The 12,500-nt window shown below is 45.2% G+C and overlaps 23 non-coding genes and 5 pseudogenes across 23 annotated transcripts; all 28 read left to right on the top strand.

Moving 5' to 3' along the window:
* The first annotated feature begins 90 nt into the window (after nucleotides 1–90).
* On the top strand, nucleotides 91–209 carry LOC142928498 (5S ribosomal RNA; annotated as a pseudogene).
* Nucleotides 210–461: 252 nt separating this feature from the next.
* On the top strand, nucleotides 462–580 carry LOC142926336 (5S ribosomal RNA). The gene has a single exon (XR_012943261.1). It is a non-coding gene; the product is annotated as a 5S ribosomal RNA (ribosomal RNA).
* A 427-nt stretch (nucleotides 581–1,007) lies between these two features.
* LOC142926251 (5S ribosomal RNA) lies at nucleotides 1,008–1,126 on the top strand. Its single transcript, XR_012943176.1, has one exon. It is a non-coding gene; the product is annotated as a 5S ribosomal RNA (ribosomal RNA).
* Nucleotides 1,127–1,378: 252 nt separating this feature from the next.
* On the top strand, nucleotides 1,379–1,497 carry LOC142927544 (5S ribosomal RNA). The gene has a single exon (XR_012944468.1). It is a non-coding gene; the product is annotated as a 5S ribosomal RNA (ribosomal RNA).
* A 252-nt stretch (nucleotides 1,498–1,749) lies between these two features.
* Nucleotides 1,750–1,868, top strand: LOC142926335 (5S ribosomal RNA). Its single transcript, XR_012943260.1, has one exon. It is a non-coding gene; the product is annotated as a 5S ribosomal RNA (ribosomal RNA).
* A 427-nt stretch (nucleotides 1,869–2,295) lies between these two features.
* LOC142928835 (5S ribosomal RNA) lies at nucleotides 2,296–2,414 on the top strand. The gene has a single exon (XR_012945146.1). It is a non-coding gene; the product is annotated as a 5S ribosomal RNA (ribosomal RNA).
* A 423-nt stretch (nucleotides 2,415–2,837) lies between these two features.
* LOC142927858 (5S ribosomal RNA) lies at nucleotides 2,838–2,956 on the top strand. Its single transcript, XR_012944782.1, has one exon. It is a non-coding gene; the product is annotated as a 5S ribosomal RNA (ribosomal RNA).
* Nucleotides 2,957–3,208: 252 nt separating this feature from the next.
* On the top strand, nucleotides 3,209–3,327 carry LOC142926931 (5S ribosomal RNA). The gene has a single exon (XR_012943855.1). It is a non-coding gene; the product is annotated as a 5S ribosomal RNA (ribosomal RNA).
* Nucleotides 3,328–3,754: 427 nt separating this feature from the next.
* On the top strand, nucleotides 3,755–3,873 carry LOC142928824 (5S ribosomal RNA). Its single transcript, XR_012945135.1, has one exon. It is a non-coding gene; the product is annotated as a 5S ribosomal RNA (ribosomal RNA).
* Nucleotides 3,874–4,125: 252 nt separating this feature from the next.
* Nucleotides 4,126–4,243, top strand: LOC142928502 (5S ribosomal RNA; annotated as a pseudogene).
* Nucleotides 4,244–4,674: 431 nt separating this feature from the next.
* Nucleotides 4,675–4,793, top strand: LOC142928541 (5S ribosomal RNA; annotated as a pseudogene).
* A 252-nt stretch (nucleotides 4,794–5,045) lies between these two features.
* LOC142926333 (5S ribosomal RNA) lies at nucleotides 5,046–5,164 on the top strand. Its single transcript, XR_012943258.1, has one exon. It is a non-coding gene; the product is annotated as a 5S ribosomal RNA (ribosomal RNA).
* A 427-nt stretch (nucleotides 5,165–5,591) lies between these two features.
* On the top strand, nucleotides 5,592–5,710 carry LOC142926361 (5S ribosomal RNA). The gene has a single exon (XR_012943286.1). It is a non-coding gene; the product is annotated as a 5S ribosomal RNA (ribosomal RNA).
* A 252-nt stretch (nucleotides 5,711–5,962) lies between these two features.
* Nucleotides 5,963–6,074, top strand: LOC142928632 (5S ribosomal RNA; annotated as a pseudogene).
* Nucleotides 6,075–6,501: 427 nt separating this feature from the next.
* LOC142928813 (5S ribosomal RNA) lies at nucleotides 6,502–6,620 on the top strand. The gene has a single exon (XR_012945124.1). It is a non-coding gene; the product is annotated as a 5S ribosomal RNA (ribosomal RNA).
* Nucleotides 6,621–6,872: 252 nt separating this feature from the next.
* On the top strand, nucleotides 6,873–6,991 carry LOC142927806 (5S ribosomal RNA). Its single transcript, XR_012944730.1, has one exon. It is a non-coding gene; the product is annotated as a 5S ribosomal RNA (ribosomal RNA).
* Nucleotides 6,992–7,243: 252 nt separating this feature from the next.
* LOC142926648 (5S ribosomal RNA) lies at nucleotides 7,244–7,362 on the top strand. Its single transcript, XR_012943572.1, has one exon. It is a non-coding gene; the product is annotated as a 5S ribosomal RNA (ribosomal RNA).
* Nucleotides 7,363–7,614: 252 nt separating this feature from the next.
* On the top strand, nucleotides 7,615–7,733 carry LOC142928464 (5S ribosomal RNA; annotated as a pseudogene).
* Nucleotides 7,734–8,161: 428 nt separating this feature from the next.
* On the top strand, nucleotides 8,162–8,280 carry LOC142927346 (5S ribosomal RNA). Its single transcript, XR_012944271.1, has one exon. It is a non-coding gene; the product is annotated as a 5S ribosomal RNA (ribosomal RNA).
* Nucleotides 8,281–8,532: 252 nt separating this feature from the next.
* On the top strand, nucleotides 8,533–8,651 carry LOC142928755 (5S ribosomal RNA). The gene has a single exon (XR_012945065.1). It is a non-coding gene; the product is annotated as a 5S ribosomal RNA (ribosomal RNA).
* Nucleotides 8,652–8,903: 252 nt separating this feature from the next.
* On the top strand, nucleotides 8,904–9,022 carry LOC142927079 (5S ribosomal RNA). The gene has a single exon (XR_012944004.1). It is a non-coding gene; the product is annotated as a 5S ribosomal RNA (ribosomal RNA).
* Nucleotides 9,023–9,454: 432 nt separating this feature from the next.
* On the top strand, nucleotides 9,455–9,573 carry LOC142927345 (5S ribosomal RNA). Its single transcript, XR_012944270.1, has one exon. It is a non-coding gene; the product is annotated as a 5S ribosomal RNA (ribosomal RNA).
* Nucleotides 9,574–9,825: 252 nt separating this feature from the next.
* On the top strand, nucleotides 9,826–9,944 carry LOC142928754 (5S ribosomal RNA). Its single transcript, XR_012945064.1, has one exon. It is a non-coding gene; the product is annotated as a 5S ribosomal RNA (ribosomal RNA).
* Nucleotides 9,945–10,196: 252 nt separating this feature from the next.
* LOC142926666 (5S ribosomal RNA) lies at nucleotides 10,197–10,315 on the top strand. The gene has a single exon (XR_012943590.1). It is a non-coding gene; the product is annotated as a 5S ribosomal RNA (ribosomal RNA).
* Nucleotides 10,316–10,747: 432 nt separating this feature from the next.
* On the top strand, nucleotides 10,748–10,866 carry LOC142927365 (5S ribosomal RNA). Its single transcript, XR_012944290.1, has one exon. It is a non-coding gene; the product is annotated as a 5S ribosomal RNA (ribosomal RNA).
* A 252-nt stretch (nucleotides 10,867–11,118) lies between these two features.
* LOC142927589 (5S ribosomal RNA) lies at nucleotides 11,119–11,237 on the top strand. Its single transcript, XR_012944513.1, has one exon. It is a non-coding gene; the product is annotated as a 5S ribosomal RNA (ribosomal RNA).
* Nucleotides 11,238–11,669: 432 nt separating this feature from the next.
* On the top strand, nucleotides 11,670–11,788 carry LOC142927013 (5S ribosomal RNA). Its single transcript, XR_012943937.1, has one exon. It is a non-coding gene; the product is annotated as a 5S ribosomal RNA (ribosomal RNA).
* Nucleotides 11,789–12,040: 252 nt separating this feature from the next.
* Nucleotides 12,041–12,159, top strand: LOC142927316 (5S ribosomal RNA). The gene has a single exon (XR_012944241.1). It is a non-coding gene; the product is annotated as a 5S ribosomal RNA (ribosomal RNA).
* The last annotated feature ends 341 nt before the right edge of the window (nucleotides 12,160–12,500 follow it).

Below are 12,500 nucleotides of genomic sequence, written 5' to 3'. Positions count from 1 at the left end.
TAAAGGTTTTATGAGCGACGACCTCCAGAAGTATAGTTGAATGTTGATTGTTTTATACATCTGAATGTGCGACAGGTCTTTCCAAGCATGGCTTACGACCATCTCACCCTGAACGCGCCCGATCTCGTCTGATCTCGGAAGCTAAGCAGCGTCGAGCCTGGTTAATACTTGGATGGGAAACTGCCTGGGAATACCAGGTGTTTTAGGTTTTTGCATTGTTGTATCTGGATGGGTCGCTTTTTACACTTCGACTCATCCAGTTAGTGCACCTGCCAATTTCACGTCGATATGGTGTACTGCATTGGGATCAATATTTTTTGTAAAATACTGTTTGATGCCACTCTTTCGGGGCTAAACCAGGAGCTCAGAATAAACGTTTTCACGAGCGATGACCTCCAGGAGTATAGTTGAATGTTGATTGTTTTATACATATGAGTGTTCGACAGGTCTCTGCAAGCACGGCCTACGACCATATCACCCTGAATGCGCCCGATCTCGTCTGATCTCGGAAGCTAAGCATGGTCGAGCCTGGTTAGTACTTGGATGGGAGACTGCCTGGGAATACCAGGTGTTGTAGGATTTTGCATTGTTGTATCTGGATGGGTCGCTTTTTACACTTCGACTCATCCAGTGAGTGCACCTGCCAATTTCACGTCGATATGGTGTACTGCATTGGGTTCAATATTTTTTGTAATATAATGTTTGATGCCACTCTTTCGGGGCTCAACCAGGAGCTCAGAAACAGGTCCCTGCAGAGTGGGCTGGTAGGACAAGTCTCTGCGCTGTCTATTACTGATTTTATACACGCAACAGCACGAGATTTCACTTCATTAAATTATTGAAAGGGGACGGACGGACGGACACATTAATCTATTGCAGGCTGGTACACTCAGTTTACAACTTCGTTTCTACCAGTATAAAGGTTTTTTGAGCGATGACCTCCAGAAGTATAGTTGAATGTTGATTGTTTAATACATCTGAATGTGCGACAGGTCTTTCCAAGCATGGCCTACGACCATCTCACCATGAATGCGGCCGATCTCGTCTGATCTCGGAAGCTAAGCATGGTCGAGCCTGGTTAGTACTTGGATGGGAGACTGCCTGGGAATACCAGGTGTTGTAGGCTTTTGCATTGTTGTATCTGGATGGGTCGCTTTTTACACTTCGACTCATCCAGTTAGTGCACCTGCCAATTTCACGTCGATATGGTGTACTGCATTGGGATCAATATTTTTTGCAAAATACTGTTTGATGCCACTCTTTCGGGGCTAAACCAGGAGCTCAGAATAAACGTTTTCACGAGCGATGACCTCCAGGAGTATAGTTGAATGTTGATTGTTTTATACATATGAGTGTTCGACAGGTCTCTGCAAGCACGGTCTACGACCATATCACCCTGAATGCGCCCGATCTCGTCTGATCTCGGAAGCTAAGCATGGTCGAGCCTGGTTAGTACTTGGATGGGAGACTGCCTGGGAATACCAGGTGTTTTAGGTTTTTGCATTGTTGTATCTGGATGGGTCGCTTTTTACACTTCGACTCATCCAGTGAGTGCACCTGCCAATTTCACGTCGATATGGTGTACTGCATTGGGATCAATATTTTTTGTAAAATACTGTTTGATGCCACTCTTTCGGGGCTAAACCAGGAGCTCAGAATAAACGTTTTCACGAGCGATGACCTCCAGGAGTATAGTTGAATGTTGATTGTTTTATACATATGAGTGTTCGACAGGTCTCTGCAAGCACGGCCTACGACCATATCACCCTGAATGCGCCCGATCTCGTCTGATCTCGGAAGCTAAGCATGGTCGAGCCTGGTTAGTACTTGGATGGGAGACTGCCTGGGAATACCAGGTGTTGTAGGATTTTGCATTGTTGTATCTGGATGGGTCGCTTTTTACACTTCGACTCATCCAGTGAGTGCACCTGCCAATTTCACGTCGATATGGTGTACTGCATTGGGATCAATATTTTTTGTAATATAATGTTTGATGCCACTCTTTCGGGGCTCAACCAGGAGCTCAGAAACAGGTCCCTGCAGAGTGGGCTGGTAGGACAAGTCTCTGCGCTGTCTATTACTGATTTTATACACGCAACAGCACGAGATTTCACTTCATTAAATTATTGAAAGGGGACGGACGGACGGACACATTAATCTATTGCAGGCTGGTACACTCAGTTTACAACTTCGTTTCTACCAGTATAAAGGTTTTTTCAGCGATGACCTCTAGAAGTATAGTTGAATGTTGATTGTTTAATACATCTGAATGTGCGACAGGTCTTTCCAAGCATGGCCTACGACCATCTCACCATGAATGCGCCCGATCTCGTCTGATCTCGGAAGCTAAGCATGGTCGAGCCTGGTTAGTACTTGGATGGGAGACTGCCTGGGAATACCAGGTGTTGTAGGCTTTTGCATTGTTGTATCTGGATGGGTCGCTTTTTACACTTCGACTCATCCAGTGAGTGCACCTGCCAATTTCACGTCGATATGGTGTACTGCATTGGGTTCAATATTTTTTGTAATATAATGTTTGATGCCACTCTTTTGGGGCTCAACCAGGAGCTCAGAAACAGGTCCCTGCAGAGTGGGCTGGTAGGACAAGTCTCTGCGCTTTCTATTACTGATTTTATACACCCAACAGCACGAGATTTCACTTCATTAAAGTATTGAAAGGGGACGGACGGACACATTAATCTATTGCAGGCTGGTACACTCAGTTTACAACTTCGTTTCTACCAGTATAAAGGTTTTTTCAGCGATGACCTCCAGAAGTATAGTTGAATGTTGATTGTTTAATACATCTGAATGTGCGACAGGTCTTTCCAAGCATGGCCTACGACCATCTCACCATGAATGCGGCCGATCTCGTCTGATCTCGGAAGCTAAGCATGGTCGAGCCTGGTTAGTACTTGGATGGGAGACTGCCTGGGAATACCAGGTGTTTTAGGTTTTTGCATTGTTGTATCTGGATGGGTCGCTTTTTACACTTCGACTCATCCAGTTAGTGCACCTGCCAATTTCACGTCGATATGGTGTACTGCATTGGGATCAATATTTTTTGCAAAATACTGTTTGATGCCACTCTTTCGGGGCTAAACCAGGAGCTCAGAATAAACGTTTTCACGAGCGATGACCTCCAGGAGTATAGTTGAATGTTGATTGTTTTATACATATGAGTGTTCGACAGGTCTCTGCAAACACGGCCTACGACCATATCACCCTGAATGCGCCTGATCTCGTCTGATCTCGGAAGCTAAGCATGGTCGAGCCTGGTTAGTACTTGGATGGGAGACTGCCTGGGAATACCAGGTGTTGTAGGATTTTGCATTGTTGTATCTGGATGGGTCGCTTTTTACACTTCGACTCATCCAGTGAGTGCACCTGCCAATTTCACGTCGATATGGTGTACTGCATTGGGATCAATATTTTTTGTAATATAATGTTTGATGCCACTCTTTCGGGGCTCAACCAGGAGCTCAGAAACAGGTCCCTGCAGAGTGGGCTGGTAGGACAAGTCTCTGCGCTGTCTATTACTGATTTTATACACCCAACAGCACGAGATTTCACTTCATTAAAGTATTGAAAGGGGACGGACGGACGGACACATTAATCTATTGCAGGCTGGTACACTCTGTTTACAACTTCGTTTCTACCAGTATAATGGTTTTTTGAGCGATGACCTCCAGAAGTATAGTTGAATGTTGATTGTTTAATACATCTGAATGTGCGACAGGTCTTTCCAAGCATGGCCTACGACCATCTCACCATGAATGCGCCCGATCTCGTCTGATCTCGGAAGCTAAGCATGGTCGAGCCTGGTTAGTACTTGGATGGGAGACTGCCTGGGAATACCAGGTGTTGTAGGCTTTTGCATTGTTGTATCTGGATGGGTCGCTTTTTACACTTCGACTCATCCAGTTAGTGCACCTGCCAATTTCACGTCGATATGGTGTACTGCATTGGGATCAATATTTTTTGCAAAATACTGTTTGATGCCACTCTTTCGGGGCTAAACCAGGAGCTCAGAATAAACGTTTTCAAGAGCGATGACCTCCAGGAGTATAGTTGAATGTTGATTGTTTTATACATATGAGTGTTCGACAGGTCTCTGCAAGCACGGCCTACGACCATATCACCCTGAATGCGCCCGATCTCGTCTGATCTCGGAAACTAACATGGTCGAGCCTGGTTAGTACTTGGATGGGAGACTGCCTGGGAATACCAGGTGTTTTAGGTTTTTGCATTGTTGTATCTGGATGGGTCGCTTTTTACACTTCGACTCATCCAGTTAGTGCACCTGCCAATTTCACGTCGATATGGTGTACTGCATTGGGATCACTATTTTTTGTAATATAATGTTTGATGCCACGCTTTCGGGGCTCAACCAGGAGCTCAGAAACAGGTCCCTGCAGAGTGGGCTGCTAGGACAAGTCTCTGCGCTGTCTATTACTGATTTTATACACCCAACAGCACGAGATTTCACTTCGTTAAAGTATTGAAAGGGGACGGACGGACGGACGGACACATTAATCTATTGCAGGCTGGTACACTCAGTTTACAACTTCGTTTCTACCAGTATAAAGGTTTTTTGAGCGATGACCTCCAGAAGTATAGTTGAATGTTGATTTTTTAATACATCTGAATGTGCGACAGGTCTTTCCAAGCATGGCCTACGACCATCTCACCCTGAATGCGCCCGATTTCTTCTGATCTCGGAAGCTAAGCATGGTCGAGCCTGGTTAGTACTTGGATGGGAGACTGCCGGGGAATACCAGGTGTTTCAGGTTTTTGCATTGTTGTATCTGGATGGGTCGCTTTTTACACTTCGACTCATCCAGTTAGTGCACCTGCCAATTTCACGTCGATATGGTGTACTGCATTGGGATCAATATTTTTTGTAAAATACTGTTTGATGCCACTCTTTCGGGGCTAAACCAGGAGCTCAGAATAAACGTTTTCACGAGCGATGACCTCCAGGAGTATAGTTGAATGTTGATTGTTTTATACATATGAGTGTTCGACAGGTCTCTGCAAGCACGGCCTACGACCATATCACCCTGAATGCGCCCGATCTCGTCTGATCTCGGAAGCTAAGCATGGTCGAGCCTGGTTAGTACTTGGATGGGAGACTGCCTGGGAATACCAGGTGTTGTAGGATTTTGCATTGTTGTATCTGGATGGGTCGCTTTTTACACTTCGACTCATCCAGTGAGTGCACCTGCCAATTTCACGTCGATATGGTGTACTGCATTGGGATCAATATTTTTTGTAATATAATGTTTGATGCCACTCTTTCGGGGCTCAACCAGGAGCTCAGAAACAGGTCCCTGCAGAGTGGGCTGGTAGGACAAGTCTCTGCGCTGTCTATTACTGATTTTATACACCCAACAGCACGAGATTTCACTTCATTAAAGTATTGAAAGGGGACGGACGGACGGACACATTCATCTATTGCAGGCTGGCACAATCAGTTTACAACTTCGTTTCTACCAGTATAAAGGTTTTTTGAGCGATGACCTCCAGAAGTATAGTTGAATGTTGATTGTTTAATACATCTGAATGTGCGACAGGTCTTTCCAAGCATGGCCTACGACCATCTCACCATGAATGCGCCCGATCTCGTCTGATCTCGGAAGCTAAGCATGGTCGAGCCTGGTTAGTACTTGAATGGAAGACTGCCTGGGAATACCAGGTGTTGTAGGCTTTTGCATTGTTGTATCTGGATGGATCGCTTTTTACACTTCGACTCATCCAGTTAGTGCACCTGCCAATTTCACGTCGATATGGTGTACTGCATTGGGATCAATATTTTTTGCAAAATACTGTTTGATGCCACTCTTTCGGGGCTAAACCAGGAGCTCAGAATAAACGTTTTCACGAGCGATGACCTCCAGGAGTATAGTTGAATGTTGATTGTTTTATACATATGAGTGTTCGACAGGTCTCTGCAAGCACGGCCTACGACCATATCACCCTGAATGCGCCCGATCTCGTCTGAAGCTAAGCATGGTCGAGCCTGGTTAGTACTTGGATGGGAGACTGCCTGGGAATACCAGGTGTTTTAGGTTTTTGCATTGTTGTATCTGGATGGGTCGCTTTTTACACTTCGACTCATCCAGTTAGTGCACCTGCCAATTTCACGTCGATATGGTGTACTGCATTGGGATAAATATTTTTTGTAATATAATGTTTGATGCCACTCTTTCGGGGCTCAACCAGGAGCTCAGAAACAGGTCCCTGCAGAGTGGGCTGGTAGGACAAGTCTCTGCGCTGTCTATTACTGATTTTATACACCCAACAGCACGAGATTTCACTTCATTAAAGTATTGAAAGGGGACGGACGGACGGACACATTAATCTATTGCAGGCTGGTACACTCAGTTTACAACTTCGTTTCTACCAGTATAAAGGTTTTTTGAGCGATGACCTCCAGAAGTATAGTTGAATGTTGATTGTTTAATACATCTGAATGTGCGACAGGTCTTTCCAAGCATGGCCTACGACCATCTCACCATGAATGCGCCCGATCTCGTCTGATCTCGGAAGCTAAGCATGGTCGAGCCTGGTTAGTACTTGGATGGGAGACTGCCTGGGAATACCAGGTGTTGTAGGCTTTTGCATTGTTGTATCTGGATGGGTCGCTTTTTACACTTCGACTCATCCAGTGAGTGCACCTGCCAATTTCACGTCGATATGGTGTACTGCATTGGGATCAATATTTTTTGCAAAATACTGTTTGATGCCACTCTTTCGGGGCTAAACCAGGAGCTCAGAATAAACGTTTTCAAGAGCGATGACCTCCAGGAGTATAGTTGAATGTTGATTGTTTTATACATATGAGTGTTCGACAGGTCTCTGCAAACACGGCCTACGACAATATCACCCTGAATACGCCCGATCTCGTCTGATCTCGGAAGCTAAGCATGATCGAGCCTGGTTAGTACTTGGATGGGAGACTGCCTGGGAATACCAGGTGTTGTAGGATTTTGCATTGTTGTATCTGGATGGGTCGCTTTTTACACTTCGACTCATCCAGTGAGTGCACCTGCCAATTTCACGTCGATATGGTGTACTGCATTGGGATCAATATTTTTTGTAAAATACTGTTTGATGCCACTCTTTCGGGGCTAAACCAGGAGCTCAGAATAAACGTTTTCACGAGCGATGACCTCCAGGAGTATAGTTGAATGTTGATTGTTTTATACATATGAGTGTTCGATAGGTCTCTGCAAGCACGGCCTACGACCATATCACCCTGAATGCGCCCGATCTCATCTGATCTCGGAAGCTAAGCACGGTCGAGTCTGGTTAGTACTTGCATGGGAGACTGCCTGGGAATACCAGGTGTTGTAGGCTTTTGTATATTTGGATCTGGATGGCACGCTTTTAACACTTCGACTCATGCAGTGAGTGCACCTGTCAATTTCACGTCGATATGGTGTACTGCATTGGGATGAATATTTTCTTGTAAAATAATGTTTGATGCCACTCTTTCGGGGCTCAACCAGGAGCTCAGAATAAAGGTTTTATGAGCGACGACCTCCAGAAGTATAGTTGAATGTTGATTGTTTTATACATCTGAATGTGCGACAGGTCTTTCCAAGCATGGCTTACGACCATCTCACCCTGAATGCGCCCGATCTCGTCTGATCTCGGAAGCTAAGTATGGTCGAGCCTGGTTAGCACTTGGATGGGAGACTGCGTGGAAATACCAGGTGTTGTAGGCTTTTGCATTGTTGTATCTGCATGGGTCGCTTTTTACACTTTGACTCATCCAGTGAGTGCACCTGCCAATTTCACGTCGATATGGTGTACTGCATTGGCATCACTATTTTTTGTAATATAATGTTTGATGCCACGCTTTCGGGGCTCAACCAGGAGCTCAGAAACAGGTCCCTGCAGAGTGGGCTGCTAGGACAAGTCTCTGCACTTTCTATTACTGATTTTATACACCCAACAGCACGAGATTTCACTTCATTAAAGTATTAAAAGGGGACGGACGGACGGACACATTAATCTATTGCAGGCTGGTACACTCAGTTTACAACTTCGTTTCTACCAGTATAAAGGTTTTTTTGAGCGATGACCTCCAGAAGTATAGTTGAATGTTGATTGTTTAATACATCTGAATGTGCGACAGGTCTTTCAATGCATGGCCTACGACCATCTCACCATGAATGCGCCCGATCTCGTCTGATCTCGGAAGCTAAGCATGGTCGAGCCTGGTTAGTACTTGGATGGGAGACTGCCTGGGAATACCAGGTGTTTTAGGTGTTTGCATTGTTGTATCTGGATGGGTCGCTTTTTACACTTTGACTCATCCAGTTAGTGCACCTGCCAATTTCACGTCGATATGGTGTACTGCATTGGGATCAATATTTTTTGTAAAATACTGTTTGATGCCACTCTTTCGGGGCTAAACCAGGAGCTCAGAATAAACGTTTTCACGAGCGATGACCTCCAGGAGCATAGTTGAATGTTGATTGTTTTATACATATGAGTGTTCGACATGTCTCTCCACGCACGGCCTACGACCATATCACCCTGAATGCGCCCGATCTCGTCTGATCTCGGAAGCTAAGCATGGTCGAGCCTGGTTAGTACTTGGATGGGAGACTGCCTGGGAATACCAGGTGTTGTAGGCTTTTCCATTGTTGTATCTGGATGGGTTGCTTTTTACACTTCGACTCATCCAGTTAGTGCACCTTCCAATTTCACGTCGAAATGGTGTACTGCATTGGGATCAATATTTTTTGTAAAATACTGTTTGATGCCACTCTTTCGGGGCTAAACCAGGAGCTCAGAATAAATGTTTTCACGAGCGATGACCTCCAGGAGTATAGTTGAATGTTGATTGTTTTATACATATGAGTGTTCGACAGGTCTCTGCAAGCACGGCCTACGACCATATCACCCTGAATGCGCCCGATCACGTATGATCTCGGAAGCTAAGCATGGTCGAGCCTGGTTAGTACTTGGATGGGAGACTGCCTGGGAATACCAGGTGTTGTAGGATTTTGCATTGTTGTATCTGGATGGGTCGCTTTTTACACTTCGACTCATCCAGTGAGTGCACCTGCCAATTTCACGTCGATATGGTGTACTGCATTGGCATCAATATTTTTTGTAATATAATGTTTGATGCCACTCTTTCGGGGCTCAACCAGGAGCTCAGAAACAGGTCCCTACAGAGTGGGCTGGTAGGACAAGTCTCTGCGCTGTCTATTACTGATTTTATACACCCAACAGCACGAGATTTCACTTCATTAAAATATTGAAAGGGGACGGACGGACGGACGGACACATTAATCTATTGCAGGCTGGTACACTCAGTTTACAACTTCGTTTCTACCAGTATAAAGGTTTTTTTGAGCGATGACCTCCAGAAGTATAGTTGAATGTTGATTGTTTAATACATCTGAATGTGCGACAGGTCTTTCAATGCATGGCCTACGACCATCTCACCATGAATGCGCCCGATCTCGTCTGATCTCGGAAGCTAAGCATGGTCGAGCCTGGTTAGTACTTGGATGGGAGACTGCCTGGGAATACCAGGTGTTTTAGGTGTTTGCATTGTTGTATCTGGATGGGTCGCTTTTTACACTTTGACTCATCCAGTTAGTGCACCTGCCAATTTCACGTCGATATGGTGTACTGCATTGGGATCAATATTTTTTGTAAAATACTGTTTGATGCCACTCTTTCGGGGCTAAACCAGGAGCTCAGAATAAACGTTTTCACGAGCGATGACCTCCAGGAGCATAGTTGAATGTTGATTGTTTTATACATATGAGTGTTCGACATGTCTCTCCACGCACGGCCTACGACCATATCACCCTGAATGCGCCCGATCTCGTCTGATCTCGGAAGCTAAGCATGGTCGAGCCTGGTTAGTACTTGGATGGGAGACTGCCTGGGAATACCAGGTGTTGTAGGCTTTTCCATTGTTGTATCTGGATGGGTTGCTTTTTACACTTCGACTCATCCAGTTAGTGCACCTTCCAATTTCACGTCGAAATGGTGTACTGCATTGGGATCAATATTTTTTGTAAAATACTGTTTGATGCCACTCTTTCGGGGCTAAACCAGGAGCTCAGAATAAATGTTTTCACGAGCGATGACCTCCAGGAGTATAGTTGAATGTTGATTGTTTTATACATATGAGTGTTCGACAGGTCTCTGCAAGCACGGCCTACGACCATATCACCCTGAATGCGCCCGATCACGTCTGATCTCGGAAGCTAAGCATGGTCGAGCCTGGTTAGTACTTGGATGGGAGACTGCCTGGGAATACCAGGTGTTGTAGGATTTTGCATTGTTGTATCTGGATGGGTCGCTTTTTACACTTCGACTCATCCAGTGAGTGCACCTGCCAATTTCACGTCGATATGGTGTACTGCATTGGCATCAATATTTTTTGTAATATAATGTTTGATGCCACTCTTTCGGGGCTCAACCAGGAGCTCAGAAACAGGTCCCTACAGAGTGGGCTGGTAGGACAAGTCTCTGCGCTGTCTATTACTGATTTTATACACCCAACAGCACGAGATTTCACTTCATTAAAATATTGAAAGGGGACGGACGGACGGACGGACACATTAATCTATTGCAGGCTGGTACACTCAGTTTACAACTTCGTTTCTACCAGTATAAAGGTTTTTTTGAGCGATGACCTCCAGAAGTATAGTTGAATGTTGATTTTTTAATACATCTGAATGTGCGACAGGTCTTTCAAAGCATGGCCTACGACCATCTCACCATGAATGCGCCCGATCTCGTCTGATCTCGGAAGCTAAACATGGTCGAGCCTGGTTAGTACTTGGATGGGAGACTGCCTGGGAATACCAGGTGTTTTAGGTTTTTGCATTGTTGTATCTGGATGGGTCGCTTTTTACACTTCGACTCATCCAGTTAGTGCACCTGCCAATTTGACGTCGATATGGTGTACTGCATTGGGATCAATATTTTTTGTAAAATACTGTTTGATGCCACTCTTTCGGGGCTAAACCAGGAGCTCAGAATAAACGTTTTCACGAGCGATGACCTCCAGGAGTATAGTTGAATGTTGATTGTTTTATACATATGAGTGTTCGACATGTCTCTCCAAGCACGGCATACGACCATATCACCCTGAATGCGCCCGATCTCCTCTGATCTCGGAAGCTAAGCATGGTCGAGCCTGGTTAGTACTTGGATGGGAGACTGCCTGGGAATACCAGGTGTTGTAGGATTTTGCATTGTTGTATCTGGATGGGTCGCTTTTTACACTTCGACTCATCCAGTGAGTGCACCTGCCAATTTCACGTCGATATGGTGTACTGCATTGGGATCACTATTTTTTGTAATATAATGTTTGATGCCACGCTTTCGGGGCTCAACCAGGAGCTCAGAAACAGGTCCCTGCAGAGTGGGCTGCTAGGACAAGTCTCTGCGCTGTCTATTACTGATTTTATACACCCAACAGCACGAGATTTCACTTCGTTAAAGTATTGAAAGGGGACGGACGGACGGACGGACACATTAATCTATTGCAGGCTGGTACACTCAGTTTACAACTTCGTTTCTACCAGTATAAAGGTTTTTTGAGCGATGACCTCCAGAAGTATAGTTGAATGTTGACTTTTTTAATACATCTGAATGTGCGACAGGTCTTTCCAAGCATGGCCTACGACCATCTCACCCTGAATGCGCCCGATCTCGTCTGATCTCGGAAGCTAAGCATGGTCGAGCCTGGTTAGTACTTGGATGGGAGACTGCCTGGGAATACCAGGTGTTGTATGCTTTTCCATTGTTGTATCTGGATGGGTTGCTTTTTACACTTCGACTCATCCAGTTAGTGCACCTTCCAATTTCACGTCGAAATGGTGTACTGCATTGGGATCAATATTTTTTGTAAAATACTGTTTGATGCCACTCTTTCGGGGCTAAACCAGGAGCTCAGAATAAATGTTTTCACAAGCGATGACCACCAGGAGTATAGTTGAATGTTGATTGTTTTATACATATGAGTTTTCGACAGTTCTCTGCAAGCACGGCCTACGACCATATCACCCTGAATGCGCCCGATCACGTCTGATCTCGGAAGCTAAGCATGGTCGAGCCTGGTTAGTACTTGGATGGTAGACTGCCTGGGAATACCAGGTGTTGTAGGATTTTGCATTGTTGTATCTGGATGGGTCGCTTTTTACACTTCGACTCATCCAGTGAGTGCACCTGCCAATTTCACGTCGATATGGTGTACTGCATTGGCATCAATATTTTTTGTAATATAATGTTTGATGCCACTCTTTCGGGGCTCAACCAGGAGCTCAGAAACAGGTCCCTACAGAGTGGGCTGGTAGGACAAGTCTCTGCGCTGTCTATTACTGATTTTATACACCCAACAGCACGAGATTTCACTTCATTAAAGTATTGAAAGGGGACGGACGGATGGACGGACACATTAATCTATTGCAGGCTGGTACACTCAGTTTACAACTTCGTTTCAACCAGTA

This window comes from Petromyzon marinus, chromosome 23 (genome assembly GCF_048934315.1).
Source record: "Petromyzon marinus isolate PM22_M1 ecotype Great Lakes invasive population chromosome 23, UKy_Petmar_22M1.pri1.0, whole genome shotgun sequence".
Taxonomy (NCBI): domain Eukaryota; kingdom Metazoa; phylum Chordata; class Hyperoartia; order Petromyzontiformes; family Petromyzontidae; genus Petromyzon; species Petromyzon marinus.
The sequence above is the reverse complement of the archived record's forward strand: the minus strand, read 5'-3'. Positions and strand labels throughout refer to the sequence as shown.